The 23,327-nt window shown below is 35.8% G+C and overlaps 1 long non-coding RNA gene across 1 annotated transcript; it reads right to left on the minus strand.

Moving 5' to 3' along the window:
• Positions 1 to 204: 204 nt before the first annotated feature.
• Positions 205 to 20,970, minus strand: LOC120753226 (uncharacterized). Its single transcript, XR_005701024.2, has 5 exons — positions 20,874 to 20,970; positions 17,248 to 17,333; positions 3,907 to 4,017; positions 2,701 to 2,824; positions 205 to 915 (listed from the first exon to the last, which is right to left on the minus strand). It is a non-coding gene; the product is annotated as an uncharacterized LOC120753226 (long non-coding RNA).
• Between the last annotated feature and the right edge of the window lie 2,357 nt (positions 20,971 to 23,327).

Consider the following 23,327-nt stretch of genomic DNA (forward strand, 5'->3'; position numbering starts at 1 on the left):
TAATCCTTCTCTTCCAGTTTGGATCTCCATCAGCTTCCGGATTACTCTGTTTGCAAAGCTTTCCTACTGTACTTCTCTGAAAACCAATATGACATTTGGAGCTCAGAAAGTTGAAAAAAGCAAGAATTCTCCTCAGAGATAAACTCTTCTCTTGCTCTTGGGTTGCTACCAGGAAGTCGGAAAGCCTCTTGACACCAGACCTACCCTCTCCCTTCTCTTGCTTTTTAATATTATTGTCTCTCTTTTAATTATTGTGGCACCAGGAGACCCCAAATGCAATCAGTGCCTCATTCTGCCTGTCTCTGTGAAGACATATGGTATGAGACAGCCCTTGCCCTGGAGAGCTTACAGTTTAAATAGGCAAGACAATAATGAGACACATTAGCATTGTTATCAACATCTCCCAGGTGGGAAATTGAGTCACAAAGATGGAAAGCAACACGCTCAAAATCACATGTCTGCACTGTACAGTGAATTGTGGTTCAGTCCTTTTGGAGTTAGCAAACATTAAACTGATAAATTGGCACAGCAGAAAGACACACTGATGTGCCAGTTTGTGTGCAGAAGCCCTGCAGATCGGACCCGCACCATTTTGGCCCAAACGAGTCCTGAGAGCAGGCCTTGCATCAGGACACTCACAATGTGACCAAGGAAGTTGTCCACACCACACTCTTTTCCATCTGGACTGGGTGGTCTGAATGCAGGTGGTCATGAAAAGCAGGTAATGCAGAAATATAAATGTTCCAAGGCACAATCAAGCAGATTTCTTTAAAAGCCACCTATGGTTCCTTATGGTATTGCTTGTCCCCAAGGAGAGAAGCAGACCTTTTTTTAGAGACTCGCCTTCTCAGCAATCATGTCGATCTGGACTCCAAAGCATGGGCAGAAAATCCCTATTTTCATAACAGTAAAGATCTGAAAGTGAAGCCCAAATTATATATTGTGCCTCAGTTTGCTAATATCCATAACCTGTTTAAAACAAAGAAAATCTTACGCATTTGAAAAATAATATGGTAAAGAGTAAGACAATTGCATGCAATTTTATTTCCTTTGAGGAAAAATGTGTTTCTGAAATGACCTTGTTTGTTATACCAAAAGTGAGAGACTTCTTTTGTCTTTCTGAAGTGATATTATACTTTATTTGTAAGTGACAGCCTTCTTACCCAAACTGGCACTTATTTATTGAAAGAATAGCATTCAGTGTTAATTCATCTGTTGAGGGGCTACTGCATACTGAGCTATTACAATGCCGTGTTCATTTCTTATCCTTTTTTATTTCATCTGATTAACAGCATATTAAATTTTAGTTCTTTTATCAGGAAATAAATAATCGAGCTTTGTAAAATTGCATATGTTTTTCCAAAATCTAATGGGGAAAAAAGAAAATTCCATAGTGCTTTCTTGGTCATGACTTCTTTTTGATGATAACCTCAGGACATCTCGAGATTATTTGCAGTAATTTACAGAAGTCCTCCACCATAATTTTGAAGCACAAGGTCAATTTCATAAGATGATTAAGAGCTATGAAATAAATTCCCCTCCTTCCCTCCATCCAAAAAAAAAAAAAAAAAAAAAACCAAAAAAACCAACCAAACAAACAAAAAAAAACCCCAAAAAACCCCAAACAAAACACCAAACCCAAAAAAACCGAGCAAACAAAAGAATGTAATCCCAAAATACTTGTTATAGTGCAGAACATAGAGATTGCTGCTTGTATTTTCAGAAAAGTGGTTTGTACTTGATATTTGTTATCTTTCTTGATCTCTTTCAATGTTTCAATGAGAAAATACTGCATACCAGGCTGATTCAGATAAATCAATTAGAATTCTCCTCTAATTACTTACTGTCCAAAAACACATGCAAGGTTTTCACACATTAATAAACTGTTACATTAAAAAAAAAAATATATATCGGCAAGTCTTCAAAAAGAAAGTAAAATAAGATATATTTCTTTGAATAGTTAGTTTGCTAGAAGGAGTGAAACTGAAAACTAAGATAGTAGAAAAGATCTCCCGGATAAGGCTCATGTCACATCATAACCCTTTCGGAAAAGCAGCAAAACCCATTGCAAAACTAATTCATTTTTTTATCACCTTCTTATGTTACTACTCTTGGTAGCACCTCCAGATTGTATTAGATAAATGCTAATTTGATTTTTTTTCCATGGTTAAAATCATGCTACCTGTAATTCCTCTATAATTTCAGCCATTTGTTTCCACAATTCAAAAGAATACAGCTGTGAAACACAAAGATCAGGAAGCCACTTGAAGTAGTAACTATGTGTGAGCTCCTTAATGACTCAATACACTGTCTGTGGGGGATCAAGTATGATATCCCATTTTCTAGATAGGAAGATAAAGGGATAATTTCTAACCCAAGCATACAAAAACAAAGCTAAAAGATTTCTGTTTTATCTTCTAAGCTGGACTGTATTTACTGACGTAGATCATGCACAGAGAGCAGCTGCTATCTCCAGAGTTCACTTGCCACATACACTCCATGACCTATTCAAAGGGAACCTACGAGTGCATGAGAGGACAGAGGTGCTCTGAATCAATTAGAATTAGCCTTAAAACAAGGTTCTCACAATAATCAGTAATTTTAAAGCCTTCTCTCAAGTAAGTTTCCCCATGCCCTTTTATAAAGACTCTTATATTCATCAGTTATTCACATCATCTCTAGAATAATTTGCATACCTACCTAATATTTAAGGAGGTATATGATGGCCTCTAGTGGTGCATAACAGCAGGAAAATGTTGAACTGCTGCTCTGTTTCCTCTGAGTTTTAAATATAATGTGATAGAAAAACAAACAGACATTCAAACTGGATCTTCTGAGTTAGGGAAAAACAAAACACAATACACAGCAAATGTAAATGCTTCATCAATTTTTGCTTGATAAGAAAGAAAAAAATAAAATCCCGAAGCCAACCTGATTACATGAGAATATATATATATATATATATATATATATATATATATATATATATTTAACTACTTAACATTGTTTTCTCTCTCCCAGTCTTTTGATCACTGTACACTTCTAGGCTTTGGCCTGATGATAATGCAAGTCACTAATTCTTTGGGAATAGTGCAGATACTGAATGAGAGAATACGTCTGACTTTCCACAGAGAAAGTGCTTACACAGTAGATGTTTTTCATAATGAATTATTCCTTCACGTTAAAAAATACTTTTATCATTGTATTTGTGAAATACTTTTTTTTAAAAAGACAGTACTTGATAATGCAACCCCTAACAAGAAAAACATCAAAATAAAATGTTGTCATACTAATCTGACCTTATTTATCATGTTAATTGACCCCCCCACACCATCTCATAACTCAAAGAATTGTAAGAAGGCTCACACACAGGTGATGGGATTTGCTACTATACTACAAAGAGCAGACATGCAGAAAATTAGACTAAGACATTCTCTACCAGATTAAGTATTAAACATGTACCTTTCTGTGTACCTTCTCCTAAATCTATTGGATATTTTTGCTTAAATCGCTTTGATATTTTTATTCCTACTTTGTTTCTTGATTTTGTCTTCACAAATGTTTAGTAAATCTATCAACACTTGTAGGTTAAAGTTTTAGGCTGTAATTCCATCCTGCAGTTCCATGTATCTTTGGAAGGAATGTAATGAGTATTCATAGATACTACTTTTTTTTTTAAGCAGGAACTCATAATTTCCTGGAAAGCTTTCATATCATGTTTTTTAAAGTTTTCTAACTGGAAAGACACTCATAAACATTTCTATTTAACAGAATTTGAAAGGAAAACTACTGATCTCAGTCAGTGGCCTCCACAGCTCTGCTTCAAGCAAATTTTCAGAAGCTAAGTCCTAAGATAGATCATTTTTGTAGCTCATTCCCAAGGAAAATGCAGAGATCAAAGGATACAGTTAGGGCCATTCAAGGGATCTTCTATGCACATCTTTCCCTCTGTTATACCATGTTTTGAAACAGCATCCTTCTTTTTCCTAGGCTATCTGCAGACTTAATCCACACATTCTGTGGACAGAGGGCAGAGAAGGACATTAAATGATTTTTTTTTTTCCTAATTCTGCAAGCCATTTCACAACTACTGTCAGAGACATGTAAGCCTGAAATGTCACAGATATCCTTAATTTCTGCATTTTTGCAAGGGAGGCCATTTAGGTGCAATCTGACAGCAGGCAAATTTTTCAAATCAGAACAGAAAACTATATCCAAGGAAATGCCTAAATAAATAGTAGGCATTGATAACTGTCCTTCAGTTTCTTCTAAGGGTGAAGAGTAAAAGCTGAATTATTATTTTAAATAATTCTGAAAATTCAAGTATATTTTCTGCTATACCTTTTCTTCTGGAAGTTTCTCACATTTCTCAGGGTCTCATGAAATTCAGTATCTTAGTACCTCTTAGCTACACAGGCTATTTCTGCTACACAATCCCCCCCTAAGCACTGTATCCCAAGTCTCAGGGATCGTGCACCACTTTTTCCCTGAGCCGAAGTGAGTCCACTAGGTGAAAACCAAGGAATGATCCTTTCACAGGGGGATTTCCTCTCTCAAACTCTTTCCCCTTCTGCCTCATGGTCTCTGCACTCAGCATCGTTACTCTCCTGTTGCTCCCCCTGGGATCTGTATGCCCAACACAGCATGAAATTTTAACTAGTTAATGACTTTTTGTTTCTCTTTCTGGAGATCCGAGGAGCTACTGAGAAAACCACTGCTATGAAGCAGAATGCAGGGAGCTGTCAGCTGAGGAGCAGCCACCAGCTGCCCGTCTGAGCAGCAGTGATGTTAATGCACAATTTTATATCTTAATAGCCATCTCAATTGGCTACTGAAATGCAGCACTGTGCATTAAAATCACCACCCCACTGCTGCAGCAAAGATGCAGTCTCTGAAAATTACTTTTTGGCTCAATGGAACGCTGTCATGCCAAATGAGTTGTCTCAGCTCCTCTAGTTTTCTGCCAAAAAAATAATAAAACTCCTACTTCTTAATTTTAAATATACATGGTTATATTGAATGGCACATTCAGCCAAGACAACGCACAGATAGCACAGGTGAACTGCATGCTGTGTCTCAGAATTCAGTAGCAATTGAACCTCCTCAAGAGAATCATGTTAACTTCCAGAGAGGTTATTATTCTCAATCTCTTTAAAGAATGCCTCTTATAATAATCTGTTTTCAGGTACTGGAAATGGGAGAACAGGAAAATCTAGCTGGTAGGAATTTGTTTCTGGAAACTTACATGTTATAAGCAAGAGAATCCTGAAAAGGTAGGATAAGAGATATGACGAAGGCTACAGCATGAGTTTGGGGGTAAAGGACGTGAATGGACTACACTCAAAAAGAAGAAGTGGTGAGGCTGGTAGGCTGCATAATACAGGGGGAGGATGAAGTTTCAAAAAAAAGTTGTGTCCTTTGATCCAAACGGATGGTTTGTGGGAAAACTTTGTCTCAACTTCTGAGTGCAGAGATTCGGGTGAGAATAAGGAAAACCACAGAGGCAAACATAAAAGACAAAACGATGTAGTGAGCTCGTGGTGCCCTCCCTGAGTCATAGTAGAAGATGATGAAAAGTCCAGACAAAAAGATCTCTCATATATAGGAAAAATACGTTTCAGTTGGAGAAGCTTCAAAATGTAGACAGGGTCTCTGTGCTTCAAATATCTACCATGCTCAATTGATATGATTTGAAAGGTAAAAATACACCTTTTGATAGGCTTGGGGCATCTTATGTCCTCTTTTGCTACACACAGCCATTACACATGTTGTGCTGCACAGTCCCTACCAGATATTTCTGATGTGGTTTGAAAGGTAGAATGGGTTGGGGATATTTGTATGAAGTCAAAGTTCTTTAAAGAAAAGCTGATCCCTAAACGTTATGTTTTTAGCATACTGGACATCATCAGCTTCGTTTAACCTTTTACCTGGATTCCTGATGTACCTGCCCAAGGGCCAGAGACAACTGCACCTTTTGGTTTAAGTCAGACATAATTAAGTCTTCCATCACAGCCAGGGACTCCTGAAGATGCAGAGCAATAGCCCCAGGGAGTCTGCTAGCAGGGCTGTCCTGCATCTCGAGTCCTTGAGAGAAACAGGCAGCCAGCCCAATGGAGTTGACAATGTTGGCAGTTTCACTACTGGTATCATCTGGGATGCTGACAAGAACATCAGTTTCAGCTAAAACTCTGAAGGAACAGAAAGTTCTTATTTGTCAGACAATTCAGATGTGTGATTTCTCAGATTTAGTCTGAAACCAGTAATCCTTGGCCCTCAAAATCCACACATATGTAAACTAGAAACAATTATTTTGACAGCTCAACTGCGAAATTGATCCTTGTTTTCCTTTTTAAGTCTTCCTATAAGAAGATAAAACTGATCACGCTGTCAAAAAAAAAAAAAAAAAAAAAAAAAAAAAAAAAAAAAAAAAAAAAAGCCCAAAAAATCCCACCCAAACAAAATCATATTCTGAGCTACTTGAACACATAGGCTGATGGTTTATATAATCTACTGCTAGAATTTGCAAATATCTCCCACTACAGTTAGGTAAAATTTGGAAAACATTGTATGATTATCTCTTGATTTGAAAAAAGCAAAAATACTGCTCTGCAGCAAAGATCACATCCCTCTTTTTTGTCTGACATCCTACATCAGTCTCCAGAAACACACTATCATATCAAGCTGCAGTGACATTTGAGCCTACACAAGAGTGGGAGCAAGTTAAGAAGAGTAAGCAGCTCACTGTGCTCAAATGGAAGAAAAAGATTTAGTCACTAAAAAAATTCCTTCAGTCCTTTGAGATTTTGAACTTCATAGAATGATAGAGGTTAGATGTGACACCTGGATGTCATCTGGTCCAAATCCCCTGCTCAAGCAGGGCCGCCTAGTGCTGGTTGTCAACAAACTCACTGGGCAGTTCTTTTTGCTCCTAACACTTGGTTACTCTTTTCAATCTCACTTGAAAAAAGGGCATTTGCTTCTGAATTTAAGTTGGGAGGAAAAAATTTAAAAAACTGCTCTAAATAGCTTAGCAGAAGCTGGGCTGGATTCCACATTACCCAGCACCAAAGCCTGCAGGACTTCAGGAAAAGGTGACAGTTGCCATGTATAACAGCGTCGAGCTGTCAAATGACACACCAAATGAGCATCTGCCTTTAAAATAAAAATAAAATAAATAAAAAAAATCTCGCCTGAAACCCAGAGTCTCTGCAAAAAAAAATAACACCATGCTGCATCACGTCCTCCCCTCCACCTTTTTGTTCTCCCGCTCCAGTTGTGCTTTTAAATAATCTGAGCCAGCGCTTCATGCAACACCAATAGTAAGCACCGGGATGATACTGCACTGGTGACCTTGGATTTTCCAGCCCATTACTCCTGACTGGTCTCTGCAAGAGCGCTACATTGCCACCTGCCACATCACACCTCCTCCAATGTCGCCAGGAAGTCAAAGCGCTCGCACTTCCCCCGGTCCCACCCGCGCTCTGTCACGGAGCTTTCTCTGCTGATCTGTGAACAGAGACTGATCCTGGGCTCTCAGTGCGCTCAGGATCCTCCCTCGCTCCCTCCCTCCCTCCCTCCCTCCCATGCCTGCGTTTGTCACTTATCTGGTAGGAGGTGCAGAAGAAGAGAAGGGAATATAAGCGGAAATATTTCCATTTTCAGCCTGGTTACAGGAGTATTTCAAAGCAACGAGGCTGAGAGATTTATAAAAGTGTTCAAAAGACAGTATATATTACAATTTTTGCAATTCAATTTTTTTTTTTTTAAGGAAACACATATACTTTCAAGTTATAAAGATGTATACATAGTCTGAATGATTATGTCCAGAAAAAAAGGGTCAAATCAAGGTTTTTGCCACTAGTAGAAATTTTTACTTGTGAGCCATATTTGAAGTAATTAGCATAGTTGTTTGCCTTTTTATTTCTACAAAAGCAGATAACAGGCTACCCAGAGACCCTAAAGAAAACTGCCTCAGGGGAAGACAAAAGCTGTCAACATCAAGCTGCAAAGATCTCTTTGAGGAAGAAAACAAATTCCCAGGAAGAGAATTGATATGCCTGCTGATGAGCTGTTCAAATATGAAACACAGACACTCAGAGGGAGCCTGCTGCAAACACATCCACAGAGGCAACAGAACATTTGGCAAATAATTTGGCACTAGAAAAAAATGGCTACTGAAAGCAAGCATAAGGATGTGATGGAATGAAGAAAGGATGGCATGTCACGCAGAAAAGAGGAGTTGAAGGAAAAGCAAATATGCCTAGCAAGCTAAATAGAAAAACATGTGCTTTCTGGCGGGCCTGGCTACTACCAGCACTAGCGATGCTACTTGATGCAAGTGTTAGGGGAGTATTTTATGTCACACAGAAAAATGTGGTAGATGTGTTGATATTACTGGTTTTAATTGAACTTACACAACAGCAAAACCAAGAAAGGTTTAGCAGCCTGCCCCAGAGAGTTAGCAGAAAAATTTCTCCTCAAAGAGATTTTTCAATTCCTACTGTGAATTTCCCATAAAAACCTTTCCCAAAGGATTTTTCTTTTTTTTTTCCTCTCTTCTCTAAATAATCCCTTTATCTATTCAGTGGTGGGAAATTTTGCCAGTTTTGCCCAGCCTGGTTTTTGGTAGCTGGGAGGAGGGGCTACAGAGGTGGCTTCTGTGAGAAGCTGCTAGAAGCTTCTACTTTATCCGACAGAGCCAATCTCTGATGGCTCTGAGGATGGACCTGCTGCTGGCCAAAACTTGGCCAGTTAGAGATGTTGATAATGCCTCTGTGATCACATGTTTAAGAAGAAAATCAAAACAAAGCGGGGCACACAGTTTTAATTCTGGCCAGAGAAGAGGAGGAGGTGAGAACATGTGAGGGAAACAACATGGAGACACCAAGGTCATCTCTAAGATGAGCCAGTTTTGCCCTTGGAGTATTTTCTTCCAGTCCTTATCTCAACTCGTGTACCCTTCAATATATTTTTTTCTCCCCTGCCCAGCTGTGACAGGTGAGGGTGAGTGAATGGCTTTTGTGCCTGGACAAATTCAGGGTTTTTTTTCTCCTTTTGGTTAATCTTGTCTGAAGATGACATTTCATGAAAGTAATGTTGTCAGAGGTATTTAAAAGTGACGCTATGAACTATGCATTCTCTTAAGATCATAATTTGAAACTGTCACCGCCTACTAGTTTGGTTTTTTTTGGCAGAGCCCCTCAATATTCCTGTGAACAAATACTTAGGGAGACATCACCATATTTACTCCCAAGTCCTAGTGAAAAGAGATAAACCTGGTATCCTTCAGCGGCGTGTTCCTGAGGAGCCAAGCATCTAAGAAAGGACAAAGTTTCAATTCCTGTTTTGGGATCTTCAGGTCTCTCTACACAGTCCATGGAAAAATGAGGAATCAGCAGAGTCCACAAGTGGAAACTTATATTGGAATGTAGGCATCCAGCCTGTGCTCAAAAATGAAAATATCCCTCCCCTACTTCCGCCAGCATCGGGGGAGCCACATTAAAAAATCAAAACAAATTAAAAAAAAAAAAAAAAACCCTAACAAACCCTCAACATGCACAAGCAATTAATGAAAGTAGCAAGGTGCAAAAATACTTAATTTATGTAATTTGATCCCTTTTAGCTGTTTTATAAAGTAATTCTGGCAGAGCTAAGATAATAATTTCACTACAGACAATAAGGCAGTCATAAAACAGGGCAGGTAAAGCTATGACAATAATGAAATTATCTAAGTAAAGCCTATTATCTTCATTAATTTTCACTCACTTTCTACCACAGTGGGAAGATATTAACTTGCTAATATCTTCTATCCTATTCAAAAAGAAATGCATCCCTTGAGCAAATAAGCTAAATTAATAATTTCTTTATGTTAGGGATTATTATTAATAATAAAAAATATCAATTAAATGTGTGCACAAAGTTTCTGGTTGAAGACTTTAAATGCAAAATGTGGCTGATTGCTGTTTGAGGGAGTAACTCTGTCTGTTACTTTAGAAACTCTAGAGTTAACACCTTGAAAAAAAAAGGAATTTTTTTTTTTTTTTTAATAAAATGACCCAGTAAAAAAAGCTCAAATTATTTTACTAAACCTGTCTATTTGTATAATATTTTAGATATCCTCAGTCCTTTTCATTTTTGCAGTAAAGCATGCGGGACATATAGCATTGTCACTACAGCGTGTTCTGTTAAACAAACTGAACAATGATTCTGCTGTACCTAAAGGTACAAAAAATGATTCAAAGTTTTACTAAGAAATTTTGTCAAACTGTTGTAGCTGGGACTCAAAAAATGGTTTCAAAGTTAAATAACCAGTAGCCATATTCCTTCTGTGGACATTTCAATACTTTTCCAATAAATGGAAAACTTTAGGAGCTAATAGGCACAAATCAAGGTTCTAAGCCCACACCCTTTCATAGTATGGGCTTAAGAGTGTTGCACATGTGGGATTTTATCATTCACGAACAAAAATAATTTTGTTCTGTAAGACTTCTTGGGCCTGGTAAAACTTTTGTCACATTTGTGCTTGAGAAAATCTGTGGACACCTAAATAGGTATCCAAAGATACAAACAAGCTTTTAGTCAATAAGGATTTTGTTGGGGTTTTTTTTGCATGCTTTGAAATTAATTATTTTAAAGGAAAAGATGAAAAGATGTGACGAGTTTTGAAAAAATTCTCAGCTTTTCATAAAAATCTTTAGAATTGCAATTTCCTTAATCCTTGTTTCATTATTATCCACAACTCTCATTCATTATAATGTTAGTGAATTTCAAAAGAAATGTGTACCCACTCACATGAAACACGTAAAAGAAAACCAGCCCAACTTTACTAAGGAGATCACTCAGCAAATTAGAGTTTCCCTATAAACTCTAAACATATTAATATTACCATAAAAGCTGCTGAAACTCCACAGTACTTGTAAGACCTACTCTAGGATAGCACAAAAACCTTACTATTTAAATGAACACAAGAGAAGAGAAACACCAAAAAAACACCATTAAGGACCCACTCTATTTTCCATAACTTGTTTAGTAAAATACATAATGTACTACTCAAAAAGTCCCTCTTGAAAAACTTGTCCAACACCAAAAGTGGACACCAAAACCTATATATTTAGGAACAGTAGTCAAGGATCATATGCTTCAAGTATCGTCACTATCTACAAACCAAGGATACAATCACAGTCAGAAATTAAATTGACTTTAACTTTTAAATAAAAGTACCTGTGTTAGCAAAAACTGTAACTATACCAAAGTAAAGTCTCTCATAAGACCTGTCTGCAGTAAATGTTTACAAAAATTTATCAAACTTGATATTTGATGTACTAGAAAAAAAGTCACCAGAGAGTCCTCCTAGACCTAAATTTTTATTTCTATTGCAGATTCCACTAAAACACGAAAGATTTAGAATCAAGATAAATTTCAACTTCAATAACTATAAAAAGTCTTAAATCTATTGTTCTAAAGCCATGCAAAATAGTGAACAAAATCACAGAAGCTGTGAGAGTTACGACTTGGAGGCAAAGCACACATTCAGGGGTCCCCAGCTGACTAAAGTAGATTTAATTTAATATTAAAAACCTAAACCAGAATATTAGACATATCCCTACACATTTTAAATTCATAGTAAAGATGATTTTATTGCTGAACAATGAAAATTCCTTTGAATTTCAACATCTTTAAAAACAGAAATAGACAACTGGAAAGATATTTTGCAACTGTCTGTAATGTACTGACACTTCCCATATCAAAACTACAGCTCAAGACTTAATTTTGTCTGGAATCTAACTCAGTGAGATTGGCAGGGGAAAGACACCAGGCTATGGAAATAACTACTGTAATGCACCAGAATTTGATTTAAATTGCACTCTAAGTTACATGCCTTGCAATTCAAAACTACACATACCAATGATTATATTCTTCGAAAGCAAAAGCACATCAGAGTGATGACCCTGTTATTCACGTGGAGGGAAACAAAGCACACTAAACAGTCCTCCAAAGATATCCAGGATACCAAGACAACTGAATGCATCAGGCCCTTACTAGAACTTCCAAACCCATAAATTTTGCATGGCTATAGAGCCCATATGAATAAATCTACTTTCTCACGTAAGTTTTGCTACTTTTCACGGTAGGGGCTTGGCTCTCTTGCTGTGAGCATTCAACATCATTACTTAAAGGATAGACTAAGGAAATGGAGTAAAAACACCTATCACTTTTGAAAAATCTAGTAGCATGTTCTTCTGTAAGATCAAGAGTTTAATTTGTTTGTTGCAGGGGCTGGTATTACCCAAACAGTAAGACAGGAGGCAACACAGAAGGAAAATACAGGATAGCTTAAAATAGAAAATAAGCTTAGTAACCAAGACTTGCCCAAGAACACAGCAGATACAGTTAATTGATTTTTTTTTGAAGTCATTCTCTATTTCCCACATTATTGGCTGAAGGTGATTTAGTAGTTGGTCTAGCAAACAAGAACTCTTCAAATTATGAATTTCTTATACAAAGTTAGATACAAGAACAAAAATAACCCAACACCAAACTACTGAAAGAGTGAAAGTAGCCAACAAGCTAACAAAATAACTACATATCACCCTAAAAAACCCCAACCAAACAACAGCATCTTCCCAAGACACCCAATACAAACAAACAAACCACACCTAAGAGGCTGAAGCGTATACCTGGGGACATCAGGAATCATTGTGTCCCCAAGATTCCAACAGATTTTTCATTAGACCTTCTGAATATCTACTCAGCAGAAGCCCTAGTACTCCTGTCTTTCTGGTGAACACTGCACAGGTCATAATCCTAACAGCCCCCTGTTTATTCATTTATTTTCCATATTTGATACAATGGACATAGGTGGCCAGCTAGCTAAATGTGCCTTCTGAACACACAGCTCTAAAGAACATCATAATTCCTGGATTCTGAACAGTAAGTTAAAGTTATTTATAGCTAGTACATGCTAAAACAATTTTCATTAAAACATTAACTTCATATTATATAGAACTGCAGTTTCAATCCTTGCATAAGGAATTAAAGGTTGGAAACAGCTGTGGATACAGATGCAACTGAATAGAAGAGAGCTCAAACAAGGAATGAGGCAGAGCTCTGACAAATTACCCAATAAAGATTACAGAGAAATAAACTGAAATAATTTAACCCCATTTTTTGAGTTTTATTTTAAAGTGGATATTGTCAAAAAGACAAGGACAGGCTTTTCACCTGTTTGAACTAGTAAAGGTCCATGAAAGTCAAGGACTCTAGGAGCTAGGATTTCAAAATCCCAAGGGAAAAAAAAGTCACTAACCCAAAATAAACTAAAGAAAACCATCTAACAAAATCTTACCAGAGCATAAGGGGAACATCACATCCCTTTAAAATAAGAAGGCAAAGGTTAAAATAGAAAATATAATTCAAATAATTCTGTCTGTACAGGACCTCTATGATATACATGATCCAAACAGCCAGGAAAGAATTTGAGTCCTCTGTGGTAAAATTCTGTTCCCGTTGACTGTGATGCAAGTCCCCTTTAATTCACTGGAAGCAAAGTCTAAGAGGCAGAGGACAAAATAATTTCCCAGTAACATTACAGCCCTACCACTGATACTTAAGGTATGCAGAATCAGGGAAACTGTTACTGAGGATGAGTCTTGGAATACAAATTGGCACCTGAAATTTTCTAAAATTGCCACAAAATACACATTTGTATGTCCCTACAGCTAAAAGGATGAATAGGAAATTACATGGTGAAAGCTGCTCTTGGGGAATTGCAGTAAACATAACTGATAACACATATGTGATATTGTGATATAATGCATATAAATCTCCATTTAGAAAGTGTGAGAAAAGAAAAAAATAAAAGAATTCTCCATTGTGAACAAATACAGTTCTTCTTTTAAAAGTTCAATGGAAGTTAAGTGATGAATTTCAGAAGGGAATTTTGCTTGACTAAGGAGAATTTAAATAAGAAACGAATAATGGGTCAACACCTTCTCTTCTTATTAGGTACTTCACTGCCAAAAAAAAAAAAAAAAAAAAAAAAAAAAAAAAAAAAAAAAAAAAAAAAAAAAAAATCCTGCCTTCCTTTGTTTGCACATTTTGCATTCTGAATGCGAACTCTGAACAGAATGAAGACCTGCCTGAAAATTATAAATTCTCTTACTGTTGCTATTTTGAATTAATATATTATGTTAGCCTTAAATTACTGTAGTGGACAAACTAGCTGAGCTGTCTTTCTTTCAAAACTGTTGTTCCCAAGGGGAAAATGCTGCTTGTCAAAGCTAAAGTCTCTTAATGTTTCCAGGAATGAGATGTAAAGGGTTTTTAAAGCATTCCCAATGTTCTTATTATCCCAATATAGTGTTTACACAGGATAATGAATTACCATACACTAATATAATACATTCACTAATAAGGATGTACTGTCTGCTATGAGAAAAAGAATATTCCTCTCTGTACCTTTACAATGCCAGTCCAAAGACCATTTATTCTCCTGTGAGCCTACAAATCATTCACACTCAGCTGTTTACTGGACACTTTTTGATACCTGGGAAACAAAACCTTGGAAGGGAATATTGGTGAAGTGGAATTCAAGAGGAGCTTAGCAGTGCTCTAGGTTTTGGTGCGCACTGCTCCCCTCTGCGAAACTGGCAGGACTGCTGGTGCACCCACACACAGCTTTCAAAATTGGAATTTTCCTTTTTAGGTACCACTTAGATCTGCACTGATTCAATGAATGTATTTTAAAAATAAATATTGTGTTGAGCTTCCTGGATGCCCGTCAATTCGAAGTTGCTAACACTCTGTGGGAGGAAAGATTAAAAAAAAATAATAATAAAGTAACTAAAATGGAACTAGAACAGAATGTGGGTGTTTAGTATAACAAGGACACTTTGACAGGATTGTAAGCAGTTTGCAGAAGGTATTTAACTTGATTGGCAGAAATCTCTTAGAAGCAAATTAGTAATGCAAACTATTTAAAGGAAAATTAAAAATACGATTTAAGCATATTGGATACACATTAAGGATTGAATTATGTAAAACCCATCATACAGCATGATCCAGCAGTCCTCAAATCTACTAATTTTATTTGGCTCATTTATTTCCATCACAGTTTAATCAAAGTAGTTAAAGAGCAGGTTTGATGTGTCTGCAAAAATCATATTAGGAGTTAATGGTCAAACAGCAATAGTAACTGTTCATTGGTCTTCATGAAGTGAAGCTTAATTCTGGAATCTGACTTACGATCTTACCCTGTCCTGGAATATGTGCATTCTCCTGAGAACTTTCCACCTGGGTACTTCAACACCCTCTCTCTCTCTCTCTTTGGTTTTTTGGGGTTTTTTTTTTGGTCATTATAATTATTAGAGCAGCATGGGGTTACTCTCAGTACTTGAAAGCCCTTTTCCTTTTTTTCTGAATGTCTTTTTGTCTTTCCTTATCAGTACAGAGCAATAACCTAAAGAGATTGCCAGCCTACTCTTATTGACAAACTTTTTTTCTGTCTCAACAAATTCTCTATCAGATATTCTTATTTTTCTTGGTTGGAAAAACACCTGCTTAACAGCCATGAAAATTATCAGAAAATTCAACCATCTCCTTTTAGCTATTTTATTATTAGAGAAAAAAAAAATCCTATTATTTTGAAGAATTCCTAGTTCTGATACCATTCTTTAATTTAAGGCTGGAAAAAGCTTTTTGTTTGTTTGTTTGTTTTTATTGTTTGGCTTGTGGTGTATTATTAGAAAAACAAAACAAACAATACCCCAAAATAACCCCAGAGAAACCCAAATCTACTCCATACAATTCAGAGAACTTCTAATGAGCAAGAAGACGTAGAGAGATCAAATCTGAATTTACAAAAATAGGTCTCCTTTGCCTTTTTTTTTTTTTAATGAATTAAGAGAAATATATATATAATAGATTCAAAGGTATTTCTGAAAGTTGTTTTTTACAGATGTAACAGTAACATCAAAGAAATTCACCCAGCAGAAGGTGGGAAGAAAGGAGGAAGATAAGCCAGCAGAGTCTCAATTTTTGTTCACTGAGCTTCTGGTAAAAGATGACAAAAAACCTGACATACAATGGAAGACATCTCCAGGGGAGGACGCAGGTTAAGTGAAGGACCAAAACATTCTCAGGAGTGACCATCAGGCAATTTGTCTCATGCCCACAAAACCAGTAAGTCTGAAGCAGTCTCTCATTAGCTGTCCCATCATATTACAGCAGATGAACACTAGGACTGAAACATGTTGGCTAAGAAACATTTCATTTTCTTGCTTCACTGAATCCCAAATGTTTGGATTGCCAGATGAAAATAATGTGTATTTAATGTTCTAAATGGGTGACTGTGGTTTACATTATTTGATACCTGTGTGAGGCATGGGGAGAGATGAAGCCACAGAGGTGAAACTATGTAGGATTCACTGACAGAAGGAGGAATTTATGGTGTCTAACCTTGGCCAGCTCCTAAAACCCTTTCTAATTAATGTGTTAAAATTTCTCACACATAAATATTTTTCAGGCACACCAGACATCTGAAATAATTGCAGAGGAATTCAGGTAGCGTGCTAATTATTCTCTTTTCTCTAATAATGAAAAAATGAAGACATTAGAATAAAATATGACATTTTACAAATACGCTAAAGAGACAATAACTCCATTAGAACTGATGCATTAAGGATATGCAGAGGGACACCAACATACCATTTGTAATTCCTATAGTTCCCAAGCTGCCAAACACAAAAGCTGCCGCTGTACTTCAACTCAGCAGACTAGTCTCTAAAAACACATCTGTTATCAGCATTTTACTGAAAAGGCCTTTCTGTAATATACATTAGTATGTTAATATGTTCAATTTTTTTTTTTTTTTTTTTTTTTTTTTTTTTTTTTTTTTTTTTTTTAACTTCTGTCAGAATTCAAGCAATTTTTTGACCAAGGAAAATGTAGGAGGGAAGAAAAAAAGACAAAAAATTGTGATCTGGGATGAGATAAATGCACATTTGTAAATCTTCAGTGTTTTCTGGCTTAGCATGTCTGGGGGCACCTAGCAATTTAACAAAATATAAAAGCTATAGGCTTTTTAGCTCTACCCATTGAATACAATTTTCAGAGGACAAACTGAATTATCCTGATGAAGCCTTAACTCATACTGCTGTGTCTAGTTATTTTAACAGGTTTGTACACTCTTTAAACATTTCTGCATTTAGCTCTAACTTACCGCATTTTTTGAGTTACAGGTAACCTTACCCTTTTCCAAATGAAGATGAATTTCCTAAAGCTGCTGAGCACACACATTGTGACACCAGGATAACTTTGTTAATTTCACCTGAGACCTTAGCAGAAAAAAAAAAAAATAAATAAAATGATGGTCAGCTTGACAAATATAAACCTGCTATGGGGTTTTTTGGTGAATTTACTATGAAAAACATAAGAGGTTCTTCCTAGCTTTCTTGAAAAATTGATGCAGATTAACTCACCAGTCAATGAATAAGTAAAGGAATGCCAAAGTGTATTTATTGTAAATAAAGTGTATATATAAAATATATAAATACACACATGCCAATAAGCACACTGCAGTTCAATGACTTAGTACAAATAACACTATCATCAGCCCCTTTAAAAACTCAACAATCAGAATAATTTTTGTCACATAAGATGTTTAAAGAGCCTAAGGATCAACAATTTAAAATAAATAAAAGTAATGAGAAATTACCAAAAGTTTCATTAATAAACTCTCTTAGAATGCAACTCTAATGTAAAATTAAAGAATAGTCCTTATTCTCAAAATAAGGTGTGTTTTGGTTTTGTTTTTTTTTTTGTTGTTGTTGTTGTTTGTTTGTTTTGTTTTGTTTTGTTTTTTCTTAAACAGAATATTGTCAATAGTAAAAATTCAGTATCAATTCAATAGTTATCAATACAACAGAAGGAAGTATTGTCCCATTCATACACCATCTGTAAGACTAATTTGTCTGTGTTTGGGGTTTTTCAATGTCACTTTTCACTTCTACATGACTACACATCTGAGTGCTTCTATTCTCAATAATTGCAGAAGTAAAAATGAGAAAAATAGAGATTTTTGCCACAAACATAATTTTGTCAGGTAATGACCATTTAATTTCCAACAATAACTCTTTATCTTCTCAATTGTAAATTTAATTACATCGATCCCTCTATCCTGTCCAGTCTTAAAGTTCATGAGCAACATCAACAGGAAAAATGTAATTACTTGTGTATGATATTGATGGGAAAAGAAGATTAAGCACAGCCCAAAGACGAGATCAATAGTCTATGTCCTGATATTCATTAAATAGATCCTCAGAACAAATAATTCTGATTAAAAAAAAGCATATTCTAAATAACATATTACATTCTTCCTCTACCCAAAAATACTTCATGTATGAGCTAGTTTTCCAAGGAATAAAAAAAATACAAATAAATAAATAAATTCAGGTATCGGGAAGCTTCACCATTAAAAATTTTGCTGCATTTGAACATCAGGTTTCTACTTTCAAAAGATACTTTACAGCCCAAGTATAGCACCAGAATGTCCTGTTCTCACCTTGCATCCAATTCTTTGTTCTTTTCATGCCTATTTGCCCTGCAAATACTTTTCTTAGTTCCAGCTGGTGTTGAGAGGACTGTATAGGTCAAAGGACATGAACCTTCTGAAGTTATATAAAGCCTTGAAATTAAATAACTGAATGCTTAAAGAATAGAATATATATGGGGAAAAAAAAGTCATCACTCTTTATATTTTGTATTTCCTGTATTTCCTTATTTTCTCAACAATACAGAACTCACTCATTGTACTAATTGTCCCTAATACAGTGCCAGTAAATTTATTCACCACTGGGAACAATGTTAAAAACCTTTAGGTTTTTTTAAATACTCAGTCATGTTTTTTTTTTTATTTAATTTCTTGTTGTAGTATGTTCCTCGGAAATTTTAGTTCCAGTAAGACAGAAATGAATTTAAAAGTTTACAATTAAAAAACCCCCTCCTAATTCTGCAAAGATTAGCATATGTGTGCCGTGATAAGGACAGGGCAACCCCAAAGAGAGCAGAGAGCTGCTCACCTGAGGCCAAATATTTCCTACAGCAAATCCCCTAAGTGGAAAATGCAAGCCAGAATTTTATGTTGCAATTATTTATACGCATGAACATCTAAAGGGAATAGCTACTCACATATAGAGAATTACTTTAAAGCAGGGGAAAACTAACCTAATCACTGATATTTCCCACATTATTTCTAAAATACTATCAAATATAATACAATTCAGTAAATAAAATTTTATTAAGTTTATAAATATTTGCTTAAATATAAAGAGTACAATACATATCATATTTTTATTTAAATGTTTTTAATAAAATAGATGAAACTACACAATAAATACATAGAACATAGTTTGATTTAGATTACTGTTTGTAAAAAATCGTTTCAATCAATGAAATATATTAATGTGAAAGACTGCATAAATGCTAACAAAATATAGATATTAAAAGCAACAAACTCATTTTCAAAAACAAGTCCTTTAACATATTTTAGGGCTTGACAATTATCCTTTTCTGAAGTTTGCCTCTGAATACAGCACGATTCCCCAGTCCCATTAATTTTTGAAGAACTTAATGTCTAACTACAAAATACCACAGTCAGTCCTGACAAAATTAAAAAACAATCAATGTATATAACCAGGTAGTGTCTTTTGCTGCTTCTTCCTTTATATAGAATCTTTGAGAATGAAGAACCAAACCCAAAGCAGTCAATGAATAATAAATACAAAGGGCAATAAAAAGAAAAAAGAGCAACGTTCATTGAGGTAAATACACAGAAGTTACTGGTGTTATTGTTCACGTAAGCAGCATAACATGTCAGTAACTAAAAATGTAGAAATTACGAGGAGGAGGGGGAGAAAATATGGAAGTTAAAAAAAAAAAAAAAAAAAAAAAGAAAAAAAAAGCCCTGAGGATATAGAATTCAAACAGAAGCCTGAACATGAGTGAAAAGCCCAAACGGAATGTTGAGAGGAAAAAATTCATAAGACAGCCAGAAAGCAAGGACTGTATCCTGGGAGCAAAGAAGTGAAATGATGCATGCAAATAAAAACTAATTGCTTGAAGACCTAGAAAGGACAATATGAGCAAACATATAGAAAAGAATATCTGAAAATCTGGCACGAGCCTAGCACAAAGCCTTGGCCTTTTCAGCAAAATGAATGCTTTTCCATTAGGTTCCTGTAGAAGATAGCCCTCCAATTTTAAGCCATATAGTGGGTTTTGCTTTCAGAGATTTGGGCTGAAAATTGCTGTAACCTGTAACCTCAGAGAAGAGACAAAGTATACAAAATAGGGGCTTTCCAGCAGAAATGTTCTGTCCTGGTGAAATCCAACAAGAATAGAAAGCCTGCAGAGTGTCTTAGGCCAAGCAGTAATAGTGAGAAGAGGGGGAAAGGACCTTCAAGCTATTTATAACACAAATATTTTACTTAGGTTTATGGTCCATTCTGTTTTTCTAGCCCTCCAGTGTTACCAAATTACAGGCACTGTAAGTAAAGCAGATCAATCTGGTGATGAAAGAACAGGAGAAAAAAAGAGGGGAAAAAAAAAAAAAAAGCATAATTCCTGTAAGATGCAGAGACAGGGAATTCAAAGTCTCAGAAACCTTGGGTCATTTCTTTGTAATAACTTTGGAAGTACTGCTAGTAAACCAGTTTTTAAACTCATCACTGTTGGTAGCTTAAAATAGTCTAACACTCAGGGCAAGAGGTTTGCCTTTCTGTCAGAAGCTTCGCCTAGAATTGGGAAGAAAGTAACAACAACAGCAAAAATATCAGTATATACTCATATAAAACAAGATTGCCATGGAATATACTTACATTCTGGATTCACATCAACATTGTCTCCAATGAAATCAAGGCTGACATGTGGCAAGGTTTCTCTGTTTCTCTTAACACAGCTCAATCTTCTACCCCTAGCAAAGTCAACATATGTATATTTGCAAATTTGGAACAGAAATAAAAAAGGGAAATTAAAAATAAAAATAAAACAAAAAAAAAAAAAAAAAAAAAAAAACAGCCAAAAAACCAAACAACCCCCAAAATCCCAAATCAAAACAAGCCAACTGATTCTGGCCACAGTTTAGTGTGGTGGAAAATGTGGAAGACAAAGACCCTAATTAGCCAGCCCAACCATGCATTAATTAATGTTGAACATCCAAGAGGATGACAACTCACACTGACCGTCCGAGTCAATGACTCATGGAGGATTATTCCCACAAAAGAAACACCTTCAGAAATGTGAGGTATATATTGTCTTTTTGAGCTTGAAATTGTCTGCAAAATGAATTATGACTCACCAAGAAAACCACTTAGCTACTAAGAAGAGTATTAATTTTTCCCTCACCATAGGTGGAATAGTGCTTTAACTTAAATTAAAAAAGCTTTTTGTGCATCAAAGATCTTGTGACTGTATTTTCTTCTCTCTACAGAGATCCCTAGCAAGTATAACCATCTTAGAATTCATTTGTATCAGTAAATAAATCTTTCAATGTTTGTACAGCAACTTGTCCACTCCTATCAGCCCCAACCTTTTATTTCAGACAAAATCCAAGAGTGGACAAACCAACGTAGGAGAAATTCCAAAGCAAAGAAGTTTCTATTTACTGCTTAATCTCAGAGGCAGAGGAATTTCTTCAGGGACTGGGTTCAGGACTTTTCCCCGAAGCAAAACCATATTTTTGCTAGGTTAAAGCGCTGTGTTTATGTACCTGAAGAATGATAAGTTAGAAGCCAGATGTACTATGGAGTTTATAAATACAGCTTTACTGCCATGAAAGGGAGTAAATCGTAAAGCTGTTGACTTGACCTCTGTGCATATAAGCATTTCTCCAAGGATTAAAACTCAGACTGGGAATAATTTGGATGACAGCATAGTGACACTGAGTTTCTATAAACACCTGTAAGAAACACAGAGAGATTAAGTTTCTGTCTTGTGTTCCAGCTAATATCATCATTAGTATGTAATTTGTAGCGAAGCCCAAATCATGCCTAAACACTTAAGAAGTTTCACAGGTTACATCAAATTCAAATCTCCTGAACAATATCAAAGAAAGGTTAATCCCACTTATTAAAAGTGTCCCAACACACAGGGGCGATACTTGTAGAATTTTATTTTTTTAAATGATTGTACTGCTTTTAACTTCACACCATCAGCTCATTACTTGCCTTTCAGCCACAGGAAATTTGTTTAACCCACAATGATGGGTAGATTTACTGCAGACAGCGCGTGGCTTATGAGGGGCGCCAAACTGTATTTTATAGGAAGCAAACTTGGTTTTTCATCTGTCCCTCACCACTTCCCAAGTTCATCATCCAATGGCCACCACCCATATACATAAAATTCTGACCAGGTCAGTAAGGTGTTTGTCCTTCATAATCCATTTTTGTCATACAAATAATGATGCACATAGTAGTCACAGGTTTTGAAAAATGAAAATATGAAACTTTTGACAGAATATGGAATAAAATAGAAACAAGGGTCAGGAAAAGAAATCCAAGAAATCCTTGATGCATTTGAAATCATGGCAAGTTCAAAAAATCAGTTACAGCAGGAAAGAAAATTCATTTTTGTAAAGGGCAACAGGTAAGACCGGTTTGAAAACACATTTTATTATATTTTTTACAGAGCACAGGGAAAACCCTAAAATATTAAAAACTATCTTCATGTTTGACTCTGTGCTCACAGGTAAGAGTTAGATTTTTCAGTGTTTGAAGGAAAAATCACAACATTCAGTCAAGGTAGTAATGACTTAATTACTCTAGCAGTATTTAATCAAGGGGTGCTGTACTTCTTCTGCATAATGAGTTCAAGTTTTCAAACAACACTGTTTCCTTTCTTCCCCAGCCTGAAGCAACATCGAGAGCAAATAGAAATTTTATGGTTTGAAAAGCATGTTTAAGCTAGAGGACAAGAAGTTTCCTCTGGCTTTCCTTACCAATTTCAGACATGTTAGTGATTGGAACCAAGAAAACATACATCATGCTGTTTCTTGAGTCTAGAGGTGATATCAAACAACAACAACAACAAAATCCCTGCATTGCCAAAAAATGTATTTTGGCTTTCTGATTTTATTTAGCTGTCAAGAAACTGCGAGAACCTGGGACCAGCCCCTTGAAAAGATAACAACACTTGACAGCAAATACTCGTCTTTCTTCAAGTTGTTTTCCACTTGCTGACAGCTTTCCAATTTTCTCCAAAATTAGATTGAATTAGTTTTCTTTACCTACAGTTCCAGTTTTCTTCTGGCTTGTGGTTGGCTGAAAGATAGTATT

Source organism: Hirundo rustica, chromosome 5 (genome assembly GCF_015227805.2).
Source record: "Hirundo rustica isolate bHirRus1 chromosome 5, bHirRus1.pri.v3, whole genome shotgun sequence".
Taxonomy (NCBI): Eukaryota; Metazoa; Chordata; class Aves; order Passeriformes; family Hirundinidae; genus Hirundo; species Hirundo rustica.